This window comes from Prionailurus bengalensis, chromosome X (assembly GCF_016509475.1).
Source record: "Prionailurus bengalensis isolate Pbe53 chromosome X, Fcat_Pben_1.1_paternal_pri, whole genome shotgun sequence".
Taxonomy (NCBI): domain Eukaryota; kingdom Metazoa; phylum Chordata; class Mammalia; order Carnivora; family Felidae; genus Prionailurus; species Prionailurus bengalensis.
In genome coordinates, this window is record NC_057361.1 from 99,846,108 (window position 1) to 99,860,541 (window position 14,434).

Below are 14,434 nucleotides of genomic sequence, written 5' to 3' on the forward strand. Positions count from 1 at the left end.
GGTTTGTGAGTTCGAGCCCTGGCTAAGAGTACAGAGCCCGCTTTGGATCCTTTGTCTCCCTCTCTCTCTGCCCCTCCCCTGCTCATGCTCTCCGTCTCTCTCTTCCACAAAAACAAACATTTAAAAATAAATTAAAACTAAAACGTTTAGGGGCACCTGGCTGGCTCAGTCTGTAGAGCATATGAGTCTTGATCTCAGAGTTGAAAGTTTGAAGCCCATGTTAGGTGTAGAGATTACTTAAAAATAAAATCTAAGTAAATAAATAAATAAAATCTTTTGAAAAAGGAAAAGAAAGGGAATTTTCTAAGGGATCCCTACCAAACACCACCTTCACATTCTTATATTGGAGAGACAAAACAATGTTGGCTAGAGTTTTCCTTGCCCAGTTTAGGAGGAAATATCCCAGAATTCCCAGAGGGTTATATAATACTTCTCTGGGAACTGAAGGGGTAACGTACTCTATCTGCATGATACATATCCTGCTTCTTACTCTATTTCAAAGTCCTTTCACAGACCCTGTCTTGACCCTTTGACATAGGTATTGCTACTATTTACTTTCTAATACTAGTTTCCCCTTTGTTCCCTAGTAGAAACCCATAATCTTTTGCTGAGTTAATTGCTACGCAATAAAAGGACTGCTAGTCTTGGGGTGCCTGGGTGGCTCAGTTGGTTAAGTGTCTGACTTCAGCTCAGGTCATGATCTTGTGGTTCGTGATTTTGAGCCTCACATTGGGCTCTGCTGTCAGCACAGAGCCTGTTTCAGATCCTTTGTCTCCCTCTCTCTCTGCCCCTTCCCTGTTCATGCTCTTGCATGCGCTCTCTGTCTCTCTGTCTCTCTCTCAAAAATAAATAAGCATTAAAAAATGTTATAGGGGCGCCTGGGTGGCGCAGTCAGTTGAGCGTCCGACTTCAGCCAGGTCACGATCTCGCGGTCCATGAGTTCGAGCCCCGCGTCAGGCTCTGGGCTGATGGCTCGGAGCCTGGAGCCTGTTTCCGATTCTGTGTCTCCCTCTCTCTCTGCCCCTCCCCCGTTCATGCTCTGTCTCTGTCCCAAAAAAAAAAAAAAAAAATGTTATATAAAAAAGACTACTAGTCCTCCTCGGAGCTAAGTGGGACCTGGCCTTGTTTTCGCAATGTAGCACTATGGTTAGGCATACGGATTTTGGAGTCAGGCTGTGTAGGGTTCAAATCTCTGCTTCATCTCTTACTAACTATTAATTTGCTTCTCTGTGTCTCAGTTTCTACATCTATAAAATGACATGCTAATAGTACCTACTGTTTTGAGTTTCTATGAGAATAAATGAGTTTATACAGGTAACGCCTTTAGAACAGTGCTTAGCATACAGTAAACACTATAGAACTACTAGCTGTTATTTTTATTGTTATTTTGGCCAACAAGATGTAAGTGGGAGTGTTGTGTGAGGTATCTAGGAAGTGTTAAAGGGAGGGGCAAACCCTTCTGCTCCTTCTTACTTCCTCATAGCTGAAATGAGGTTAGAGTTTGAATGGCCATCTTGGAACAGGCAGCGACAAGCTAAACATGGTGGGATAGCAAGATAGAGCCTAGGCCTCTGATGGCTGTGGAGTGTCCTAACAGTCCTAGACTGCCTATCTGCAGATTTCTCTTCATGAGAGAGAAATAAACTTCCTTCTTGTTTAAGACACCATTGTTATATGCGGCCAAGCTTAACACTAATAGATTCTGTAAATGTGACAAGTGGTACTACCCTCCCCGGCAAAAGTCAGGATGTTGGATTGAGGGGAAAGCAATGATTAAACAACCCCGATATATAACCCAGTCCAGGAACTGGTATGGGGGAAATTTGCCAGGCCTACATTTGGAGACAGCTGTCCCTTTTTCTCCCAGTGCTGTCTTTGCTTCTTCCCTCATCTCAAGCAGAGCTGCTTGATCATTAGCTGCCTTTTCCTTCTGCGTGGAAATCGTAAGAAGACAGGGATCACATTAATAATTGTATTTAAGAGGCACTTAGGGCCCTTTGTTTTCCAAGGCAGAGTTCTCTTCTAGATTCACTGAGATATTATTTCTATTTTCAGCTTTCTTCCTGGAATCTTTATTTCCCATTTCCCACTGCACATTGAATTGAATTGACTCTGTCGCATCCAACCCTAAACCCACCTCCTTCAGACAACCCTCTCTGATTGTTCTAGCTCCTTTTAAACAGCCTGTGCTGTGGCTCTAGCCAGGAGGTCCAGCTTCTCGCTGCTCCCTGATGGAAGAAATCTTAAGCTTTCATTACCTAGGAAGGTTTGAAAGCAATGTCCATGAAGCGATGAAGAAGGGGGTCTCTCCTATGTAGCCAGATTAGCTGAAAGAAACCTGGTGATCAGTGAAATGACATGTCACAGATGACCTCCTGTCTTTCTGCCCCTCTTTGAACACCCACAGTTCTTTTTTAAAAAAAATTTTAAGCTTTATTTATTTTTGAGAGAGAGAGAGAGAGAGAGAGAAGCAGATAGAGGGAGACACAGAATCTGAAGCAGGCTTCAGGCTCTGACCTGTCAGCACAGAGCCCGACACGGGGCTCGAACTCACAAACCGCGAGATCATGACCTGAGCCGAAGTCGGACACCCAACCAGCCGAGCCACCCAGGCACCCCCCACAGTTCTTATTTATGTTATTCAGATGTCAACTCAAGATTTAGGTTGATGATGGGGTGCCTGGGTGGCTCAACCAGTTAAGAGTTAGACTTCGTCTCAGGTCATGATCTCACAGTTCATGAGTTTGAGACCGAATTGGGCTTGCTGCTGTCAGTGTGGAGCCTACTTGGAATCCTCTGTCCCCCTCCCTCTGCCCCTCCTCTGCTCATGCTCTCTCTTTCAAAAATAAATAAACTTAATAACAAAAAAGATGTAGGTTGATGAAGGTTTACATTGCTAGGTTAAACTAAGAAAAATTTGGCTTTACAGCTCTAAGTGCCTAGGGCCTCCCTTTGTATATCCAAGATCTCTTTTATGTATATCAGTCCATTTTTTCTAGAGTCCCTTACTTTAGCAGCACAAAAGGACCAGCAAGGGCTATGAAATATATTTTTCTCCTCCTTTCCCACCAGTCTCTGTGAGGGGAAGGGAATATATCCCTACTAGTATGAAATATGCCTCCTCCCTTAGAATGCAGAAGTGGAAAAATTAGTTTGAGGTTTAAAAATTCTTTTAATTGGTGTTACACTAATAATTCTTGCTATTTCTTGTTTACTATGGAGAACATTATGTGAAACATTTAATGTACATTATTTTATTTCATCATCACAACACTATGAGTAGGTATAATTACTGTACCTATTTTGCAGATAAGGAAAGAGGCTCAGGAAGGTTAAGTACTTTGTCCAAAGTCACATAGCTGGTTTTTGAACTCGGGTCAGTCTGACTCCAAATTCCATAAATTCAGCCATATGCTATACTGACTTTCTTGTCAGTACAACTTAATTTGTAGGATTTAATTAATTACTTGGCAGTGTGATATAGTAGAAATAATGGCTCTGGCATCAGACCTGAGTTTGAGTCTGAACTTGTTCTCTTGCTAATGGTTTGACCTTGGGCATATCTACATCATTTAAATGGGTAAATGAACGAATGAATAAACACATCTTGGAGGGATGTGGTGAGGATTAGATATGACTATGCCCAACACATAGCAGATACTAGATAAAAGTTTTCTCTCTCTGTTCTTCCCTCTCTTACTTAGTTGGCCTGTGTTTTTCCAATAAGACTATAAATACCTTAAGGACAGGGACATGTGTTTGATTTCTTGTATAGCCTCAGAACCATACACAGTGCTAGGCACATTATAGGAAGATAATTAATACTTTTTTGTATTTATGTGTTACCTTTTTAAAGGAAGTCTTTTTGTATTGTAATTTGATGCCTGTAAAATATTTGAAGAAGTTTTTCTCCATTCTAGAAGCAAATAATTAACTGGGAAAATATTATCTTGGCCCTCTTCCTTTGTAGTGTGTCACAATAGTACAAGCTTGTTTCTTAATGCTTTAGTAACAATTTTTCTAACGTATAATGTAGGAAACAAGTAATTAGTATTGAAAGCATCTCCATTTAACTTAAAATTTTATGTTCTCTTCCAAAATGAGAATTAGTTTTTGATTTGACGATAACTTCTGAACTCCTTGGCTTGTCCAATTTTTTATGTCCATCTTTAGGGCATTAAAAAAGTTAACTTACTCTGATAACTAGTCAAGGTAAGGGGCCCCCAGGCCTCTCAGTCGGTTAAGCATCCAACTTCGGCTCAGGTCATGATCTTGCAGTTTTGCGAGTTCGAGCCCTGTGTCGGGCTCTGTGCTGACAGTGCAGAGTCTAGAGCCTGCTTCGGATTCTGTGTCTCCTTCTCTCTCTAGCCCTCCTCCTCTCATGCTCTGTCTCTCTTTGTCTCAAAAATAAATAAACATCAAAAAAATTAACTAGTCAAGTTAAAAAAATTTAGCCAACCTATTTGTTTGACTGTACTGTCTCTTTGACTAGATTAATTGGTAGAGTTTTTAAATCAGGGTTACTGAGGGCATATGTCTTGATATTTTAGTGTCTGTGTTTAAACTCCTATTTGAGACCTGTAAAGAAAGGTTAAGAGACATAAAGGATAGATTTAAAAGGCTCAACATATGTCTAACATGAGATACAAAAAGAAGAACTAGAGAGGATGGGGGCAGAGGCAATTTTTAAGGAGATAATTATTGAAAATGTTCCAGAATTGATGAATGGCATGTCTCTCAATTCAGGAGGGATGAATGCAGAGTAGAATGAATAAAACTAAATCTGCTTTCTAGCCACACCATGGTGAAATTGCAGAACACCAAAGACAAAGAAAGGCTCTTCAGGTTGACTTGCTCATGATCATAGAGCCTAGTAAGTAGTGGAGTCAGTATTCAGACCCAGTGTTTTAAATCACGAGTACTAGATCATCTAGTTATAGGCTGTCATGTACAGATGAGGTAACTGAGGCCAAAAGATGACAGAAATTTGTTTTAGGAATTTGATGGTAGCAGGTCTTGAAGTTATCCTGGCTTCTTTACCTTAGAAGTAGGAGAATCCTTGCTGTGAGTGGTAAGAGAGACAATGCTCTATCTTGGAAGCAATCAGTCACGGATTTTGGACTGTTTCTGAGATGATCAGCAGACACTACAGCACATAGTTAACAAGAGCATCCAATACTTACCATGCTTACCATGTGGCAGACATTGTTGTAAGTTTTTAACATATATTAACCCATTTAATTCTCATACCAACTCAATGAGTTAGGTACAGGCATGCCTCAGAGATCTTGCAGGTTCAGTTCCAGGCCACCAAAGTAAAGCAAATATCACAATAAAGTGAGTCAAATGATTTTTTTTATTTCCCAGTGCATATAAAAGTTACATTTACACTATAGTCATTTAAGTATACAATAGCATGATGACTAAAAAACCAATGTACATATCTTTAAAAATACTTCATTATGGAGCGCCTGGGTGGCTCAGTCGGTTGAGTGTCCCACTCTTGATTTCAGCTCAGGTCATGGTCTCGTGGTTTGTGAGATTGAGCCCCATGTGGGGCTCTGTGCTATCAATACAGATTCTTTCTCTCTCTCTTTCTCTGCCCCTCCCCCTGCTCGTGCTCTCTGTCTGTCTCTCAGAATAAATAAACATTCTAAGAAAAAAAAGTAAAATAAAAATACTTTATTGCTAAAAAATGTTAACCATCATCTGAGCATTCAGAGAGTCATAATCTTTTTGCTGATGGAGGATCTTGCCTCAGTGTTGATGGCTGTTGACTGATCAGAGTGGTGGTTGCTGAAGGTTGGGTGGCTGTGGCAATTTCTTAAAATGATAACAAAGAAGTTTGCTGCACTGATGGACTTTTCCTTTCATGAAGGATTTCTCTGTAACATGCAATTGTGTTTGATAGCATTTTACCCACAGTGGAACTTCTTTCAAAATTGGAGTCAATCCTCTGAAACCCTGCAGCTGCTTTATCAACTAAGTTGATGTTATATTCTAAATACTTTGTTGCCATTTCAGCAGTCTCCACAGCCTCTTCAGGAGGAGTAGTTACCATCTCAAGAAACGTTTTTTGTTCACCCATAAGAAGCAGTTCTTCAGCCATTCAAGTTTTATCATGAGATTGCAACAATTCAGCCCCATCTGCAGACTCTACTTCTAATTCTAGTTCTCTTGCTGTTTCCACCCCACCTATAGTTACTTCCTCCACTGAAGTCTGAAAGTCTCAAGGTCATCCATGAAGGTTGGAATCAACTTCTTCCTTAATGGCATGTAGAATGGTGAAAACTTTCCAGAAGGTTTTCAATTGACTTTGCTCATATCCATGAGTGGAATTGCTATCTATGGCGGCTAGAGCCATATTAAATGTATTTCTTAAATAGTAAGACTTGAGAGTTGAAATTACTCCTTGATCCGTGGGCTGCAGAATGGATGTTGTGTTAGTAGGCATGAAAACAACATTAATCTCATTGTATATTTCCATTAAAGCTCTTAGGTAAACAGGTACATTTTCAGTGAGTAGTAATATTGTGAAAGGAATCTTTTTTTTTTTTTCCTGAGCAGTAGGTCTCAACAATGGGCTTAAAATGTTCAGTAAACTGTGTTATAAACAGATGTGCTGTCTTCCAGGCTTTTTTTGTTCCGTTTATAGAGCACAGACAGAGTAGATATAGCATAATTCTTAAGAGCCCTAGGATATTCAGAATGGCCAATGAACATTGGCTTCCACTTAATGTTACCAGGTGCATTAGCCGCTAACAAGAGAGTCAGCCTGTTATTTGAATCTTTGAAGCCGGGCACTGACATCTCCTCTCTCTCTGGCTGTGAAAGTCCAAAGGATGGCATCTTCTTCCAAAGGACTATTTCGACCACATTGAAAACCTGTTGTTAGTGTGGCTACCTTCATTACTTATCTTAGCTGGATCTTTTGGAGAACTTGCTGCAGCTTCTCCATCAGCACTTGCTGCTTCACCTTGCACTTTTATGTGATGGAGATGGCTTCCTTCCTTAAACCTCATGAACCAACTTCTGATAGCTTCCCGTTTTTCTTCTACAGCTTCCTCACCTCTCCCAGCCTTCATAGAATTGAAGAGAGTTAGGGCCTTGCTCTGGATTAGGCTTTGGCTTAAGGGAATGTTGCAGCTCGTTTGATCTTCTGTTCAGATCATTACACTTTCTATCAGCAATAAGGCTGTTTCACTTTCTTATCACTCATGTGTTCACTGCAGTAGCACTTTTAGTTTCCTTCAAGAACTTTTCCTTTACATTCACAACTTGGCTAACTGGTGCAAGAAGCCTAGCTTTCAGCCTGTCTTGGCTTTCATCATGCCTTCTTCACTAAACTTAATCATTTCTAGCTTTTGATTCAATGCGAGATATGTGTGATTCTTCCTTTCACTTGAACACTTCGAGGCCATTGTAGGGTTATTAACTGGACTAATTTCAATATCATTGTGTCTCAGGGAGTAGGGAGGCCCAAAAAATGGGAGAGAGACAGGGGGAGGGCAGGTCTGTAGTGCAGTCAGAACACACACATGTATTGATGAAGTTCACTGTCTTATATGGGAGTGGTTCGTGGTGCTCCAAAATAATTACAATAGTAACATCAGAGAGCACTGATCACAGATAACTATAAAAAATATAACAATGAAGAAAAATTTTGAAATATTGTGAGAATTACAAAAATGTAACAGGGACACAAAGTAAACCAGTGCTGTTGGAAAAATGGCGCCCATAGACTTGCCTGATGCAGGGTTCACACAAAACTTCAGTTTGTAAAAAATGCAGTATTTTTTTTTAAAAAATTTTTTTTTTCAATGTTTATTCACCTTTGGGACAGAGAGAGACAGAGCATGAACGGGGGAGGGCAGAGAGAGAGGGAGACACAGAATCGGAAACAGGCTCCAGGCTCTGAGCCGTCAGCCCAGAGCCCGACGCGGGGCTCGAACTCACGGACCGCGAGATCGTGACCTGGCTGAAGTCGGACGCTTAACCGACTGCGCCACCCAGGCGCCCCAAATGCAGTATTTTTGTGAAGCACAGAAAAGTAAAGCATAATAAAACGATGTATGTTGGTACTGGTGTTATCAAAATTTTTATCACAATTTTTTTTAAATCACAGATTTTGAGGAAATTATGGTATATAGAGAGGGGAAATGATTTGCCAAGGTCACAAAGCCAGTAAATGGAAAAGCCAGGATTTACACCTCAGGTAGTCTGACTGCAGAGTCCTTAACCTCTACACTATACTGACCCTGCCTTAAAGTAAGTCTTGTGAAGTCAGGAACTGTGTCTGTCTTGTTCCCTGCTGTATCCCTAGGACCCAGTACAATGTCTGGCACATAATACTCAATAAACATTCTTTATATTAACAAGGGAATAAATAAGTGAATAAACTTGATTTGCAACGCATATCCAGTGTGGCTACATGGACCAAACTGTCCCATTACCTGCTATCTAGTTAGTAATAGTGAAATTTCATGAAAATAGGGCTACTTTCTTTCTTGTGAAGCCAAACACCTTGGCAGTTTGAGTTGTGACTTAATACCCTTTGCTCACAACATCAGCTTTGCCCTGCAGCTTTCATGATCTGGCTAAAGTGGATCTCCTGGTTTTGACTCCCAGCTCTGAATTGTAGCTGAACCCTATTTGCCACCTGCTGACTTGTGACTGTCGGGCCCAGAGGCAATAGGACCCTGGGTGGAGAGAGTCCCAACTATGATTAAAAAATATGGATCTGGGGCGCCTGGGTGGTGCAGTCGGTTAAGCGTCCGACTTCAGCCAGGTCACGATCTCGCGGTCCGTGAGTTCGAGCCCCGCGTCGGGCTCTGGGCTGATGGCTCAGAGCCTGGAGCCTGTTTCCGATTCTGTGTCTCCCTCTCTCTCTGCCCCTCCCCCGTTCATGCTCTGTCTCTCTCTGTCCCAAAAATAAATAAACGTTGAAAAAAAAATTGAAAAAAAAATATGGATCTGTAACACAAAGGCAACAAGAGGCAGCTGAAAACTGCCCATATCCTGCATATTCTCTGGGGGACTGCTTGATCATGTGATCGTAGATTCGTGGCAGAATGAAAGAAGCAACATGCTTATAACATAAAAGCATCTGAGAGGCAGTGGGAAGCCATCTGTCTTTTAGCTCTGAGACCAAACTCAGGGCTAGTATTAGGCCTCTTGTGTGTTACAGCTCCATTTTATTCTTAATTCAAACCAGATTCCTATTAAAACAGACTCCTAAAACAGCCTAAGTGGGCAATCACTCTCCAAAAATGCAATCTCTTTGCCTTCACTCTGGGACCCTTGTGTGACATTATGCAATTTTTAAAGTTTTAAGAGAATGAATTTTCACTTAAAAGATGGCAGAGACCTCTTTGTCTGTCTTATGCCTCAGAATACATAGCTATGTCCACAATTCAATCATTGGAATTCTCAGGTTGATAATGCAGCTTGATAGAACTAATGTATTGTTCACTGTTTAATATGATTATACCTACTCAGAATCCGTGGTCTGAGCACTTTGCCTGAAGTGATGGGTCTCTTCAGTAAAAAGTAATTAGCAAAAGACTAATTTGATAATGTGACTGGCTTTGTTAATTTCTTACTACACTGGACAAACCCGTTTTTTTTTTTTTTAATTGTTTGCCTCAACCAGTTGTTTGGGCATTCTGTATTGAGCTACATCTTCAATAAAACCTGTCTACGAGTTGGTCAAACCAGTCCAAACATTTGAATAACTGCAGAGCATGACCCTGTGCAGACAATAGAATTATTGTCCTCTCTTGATCAGAAATAGAAGGATTTAGCTATTCAATCATGATAGAAAAGATAACGAGAGTGTAAATTATTAACGGGAATGTTGTCAACACATACCAGTGCTCTCACTAAGATGTGACTATTTATCAAGGGTGTAGTTACCTAAGAAATGAACAATGTGGGAAGCAAATGGGTAATAATACCCTCGTCTTTTTCTAAACTAGAAGACTTCAACTTGGTTTGGGCATGATCAGTAAATGCTCCTTCTGCTCTGAATAAACCCTCTAATTTGCAGCCGTCACCACATATTTCCCAAGACAAGAGCTGGTAATCTTTTGATTTCATGAAATATTCTCATTCATAATTGTCATTAACTGAATAGAGCTGGAGCTATTCTTTTTTCTCTGGATTTCTTTTACCAGAACATGATTATTCTGCTTTCTTAGGTATATAACTAAAAAATAGATAAATCAAAGAGATAGAAGAAGAATTATCTTTGATTGAAGGAGGTGGAGGCACTATAAATACATGTCTAGACACCCCTTTTTTAACTTCCAGCTCTGCATCATTAATATATTCATTAATGAGGGCCCTGTTCACATATCTCTTATCAACTCTAATCATTTGTGTGTTTGAATCAAGGCCTCCTGCCTTCATTAGTGTCATTAATGCCTGTCAGCAAATGATAATGTAGGAGAATCTCACAAATTTATATGCATTTCCAGAAAGGAGACCCAAACTCAGTCAGTCTTCTTGTATGACAGAAGCTGTAACAAATGACCATCCTTCCCAGGAGAAGTGTAAACAGGACGCTAATTAATGCATTTGCCATTAGCTTCTGTTTAGTCTTCAGTCATAGCATATTCATTCATTATGTTGGGACACTGAGTACAATGTTGTTATGGAAATGAGGTATTTGTACAGTCTCCTTAGATCCACATGACAGATTGAGTTATCTATTTTTCTCTCAGCACTTTCCCAGATATCAGAGAGTTTATGAATGACCTTGGAGAAGTCCTACTTTATTACTAGCTGCCTGATGTAAATTGCATAATGGGTTGGCAGTTTACTTAAACACATGCAGTGAAAATCAGCCCTTGGCGTGTGTGTAGGGGTGGGGGATAAAATTGGGGCATATTGAGGAGGAAAGAGGAAAGTGAATTCTAACTTTTAGGAGATGTGATATAATGGCAGGGAATTTAAATCAAAATTAGAAGTAGAATGGTACAATGAGAGGTTCGTTGCTGCTGAAAGATTGACCTATACATATAGATGGTCAGTTTTCTTCTCTCATATCCACAAAATGATCAACAGTCTTCAAAGAAAGACATAGCCAGGACAAACTTTTCTTTCTTCCAGCTGGAATTTCTAAATCCCCCAAATCCTTACATAAAAGATTCAAATTAGGAATGGGGGCATCAAGGAAGCCTAATCACACCTTATTCATTGACTGTGTATGTTATATACTGACTACAAATAGTAGTTCTTGACATAGCTCATCTGATCACTTAACAACGTCTGTAGAGTAACATTTGGGGCCAGGCACTGTGCTATATGTTTGGGATATGGAGATGAAAAAGATATAGCTCTCCCTTCAAGAAACTCAGAAGACAGACTGAAGAAACAGTATGGTTATCATAAGGAACATAAGTGATATGATGACTTTATGTTCAGGAGGCTTTGGAAGCATAAAGAAGGGATTTGTCCTGGAAAGCTTAGGGAGATTTCTCAGAAGAGGTAACATTGGAGCTGAGTCTTAAAGGATTAGTAGAAATTTTTAAAAGAGGAAGGGAGGAGACATATATGTCAGGTGGAGGGAATCGAATGTACAAATGTAAAAAGACATTAACCAGTGTGTTGTGTTTTTGGAATGGTGAGAAATTCAGAGTGACTGGAGCATTGTCTACATACAGGATAGGCTATCAGGAAGTATGATGGGAGAAAACTAATATATAAGAAGTAGATGAGGGCCAGACAGAGTCTTATATGTCATACCAAAAGGTATGCAAGGAATAAAGAGTTAATGGAAGCATGACGTAGCTAAGTTGGTCTTTAGAGAGTACCTTAGTAGCAGTGGGGAGAGATTGGGAGCAAGGAGAATGGTCAGGAGCTTGGGGAAGCAGTCTAAGCAAGTGATAAGGAAGGCCTGAATTATAGAATTTAAATAAAAACTTGAAAAAAAAAACAGAGAAAAGGCTCAGACTGAGAGATGAAGTACAAAGAAGAGAAAGGAGGGTCTGAATTAAAACAGGAATATTAAAAGAGAGAAAGGAGGTTTTGAATTTAAGGAATATTTGAGAAATCCAAGTAAGAGGACTAGTGATAAGTAAACGTTGGGAAAGTGAGAATTAATAGTCAAGATATGCTTATGGTTATCTTAATTTCAAAGATATTTGGAAGCTATGTTACTATGATATATACTTGTCAATGTGCAGATGGAGAAACTAGGCATGAGGATTATGCAATTTGTCAAAGTCAAGTCAGGATGAAGAATTCTCAGGATTTTAGGGCCTTTAATAGATTTCTTTCCTCAAAGAGCTTCCTTTTCCAGGATTATGAAAGAAAACTTCTTTTTCTTGAGGTTTTGGACCTAAACTTCAACTTGTAAGTGTAAATTGGGAAATACTTATTTGCTCTTCCCTGTTATTTTCCTTCAAGAATAAGGCCATTTTTTCACGTGTTTTCTTTTTAGCCATGTCTACATGATGACCACACATGCAATTAAATAGTAACAGATTCAATCAATGAAGTGGAAAGAAAACTGGAAGGGAATCAGGGGACATAAAGTCTATCGTAGTTCTTTCACTACATAGCTGTTTTGAGTTGAGGCAAGTTGTTTAACCAATCTCTAAAATGACAATCAAGCCTTAATATTTCCTTTAACACAATTTCCCTCATGACCATTAAGGTCATTCAATCACCTTGAGTGTTTCAGCTTTAGATTCCCCTTTGCTTAAAGAAAAGGAAATTTGCCCAATGGGAATATGAATAAAAATACAACAAGGCAGGATGATAGGATCCCACGGTGTTGTGGTGGGGCTATAATGTGAGATGGTTGGACATGTTTTTCTTTTCACCTCTGGTATTCCCCTGTGGCTTCTGATGCTTGTCTATAATACCTTGTAGTATAATGTTTAGATAGTTGCTAGACCCAGCTGTCTCCATGGAGACAAGGCTAGATTGTGAGTGTGCTACTTATTCCAAGTGACCAACTGCAGCACTTTGTCCAGCCTTTTCTTTTTTTTCCTGCAGCTCAGGAGTCTTGAAAAAGCCCACTGTACTGCGTGACTTGTACGGAATCCACTTTGTAAATTATCTTCCTTCCTGAATTTAGTTTATTTTGCCTTGGGGGAGAGTACAGTTTGTTTATAGGAATGATTGCTTCTTGCCTGGAAATACTCTCTTGGTGACGTGAAACAGTAGCATATAGGAGACTTTCCGAGCCTCACTGCCCAGCTCCTCTGAGAAGACATTAAGTGGAACAAAGGTAAATGAGAAATGTGCTTGACTAAGAATTACCACCATATGTAAGACACTCCAGAGCTTGCAAAGTTTTTCCCTCATTAGAGTAAAGCAGTGGACCAAAGCCATAGCCCCCCCCCCCCCCACCATGGGTTCTCCATCTAGCTGAGCTTATTCTGGCCAGGAGAAAGTGGCCTACTTATGGTGGTGGTTGATAGAACCGAAGCGAGAGAGAGAATATAGGACAATTTCTCTCCATAACAAATCCCTCTGAAAGTGGGCAGCTAACAGCAGGCGATGCCATCAAAGCAGTCTTTGGCTTTCAGAGTTAGCCCTTCATCTCCAGGCCTGGCATCTTCCCTTTCCTTCTCTCAGGCTTCCCTTGATACTTTCACTAGAAGCAGAACAAGTTCTGGCCCTATAGGATCCCAATTACCCTTGCCTCAAGCTTGAATATAGGTAGGCTGAGTTTGGGAGAGTCAAGTTCAAGGGTCTCAGAGCTTTGAAAAAATTTTTTCATGGAGTTAAAGGTCTAATGTTAATCCCAGTAATTTTAAATTTGTAATAACTTAGAGGGCAGACTTGAAAGTTGCCTTTGTTCAGCAGTGTATTGAAAAAGAACTTTATTATGGAAACTGTCAAACATACACAAAAATAGAATAATATAATGAATCTCTACATACCCTTCACCCAACTTGAACATTGATTACCATTTTGCCACTATTAGCAAAGTTTTTCTTTAAATTTTTTTTTTAAAAAATGTTTATTTTTGAGAGAGAGCGAGCGAGCACGAATGGGGTGGGGGAAGAGAGAGAGAGGGATACACAGAATCCAAAGCAGGCTCCAGGTTCTGAGCTGTCAGCACAGAGCCCCGACACGGGGCTCAAACCCATGAACCATGAGATCATGACCTGAGTCGAAGTCAGACACTCAACCGACTGAGCCACCCAGGCGCCCCAAGTTTTTCTTTATGTAGAGTTTCATCTTGGTTTCCTTGCTTCCTTCCTTCGTCCCTCCCCCCTTCCTTCCTTCCTTTCTTAAATTTTGCTTTTTAACTAATCTCTGCAGCCAACGTGGGGCTCAAACTCACAACCCCAAGATGAAGAGTCACAAGCTTCACCATCAGAGCCAGCCAGGCGCCCCTCATCTTGGTTTTGTATAGGACTGTTTACTGACCTTAAGACTTGAAACTATCTTAAGAAATTGTAAATACTTTAGA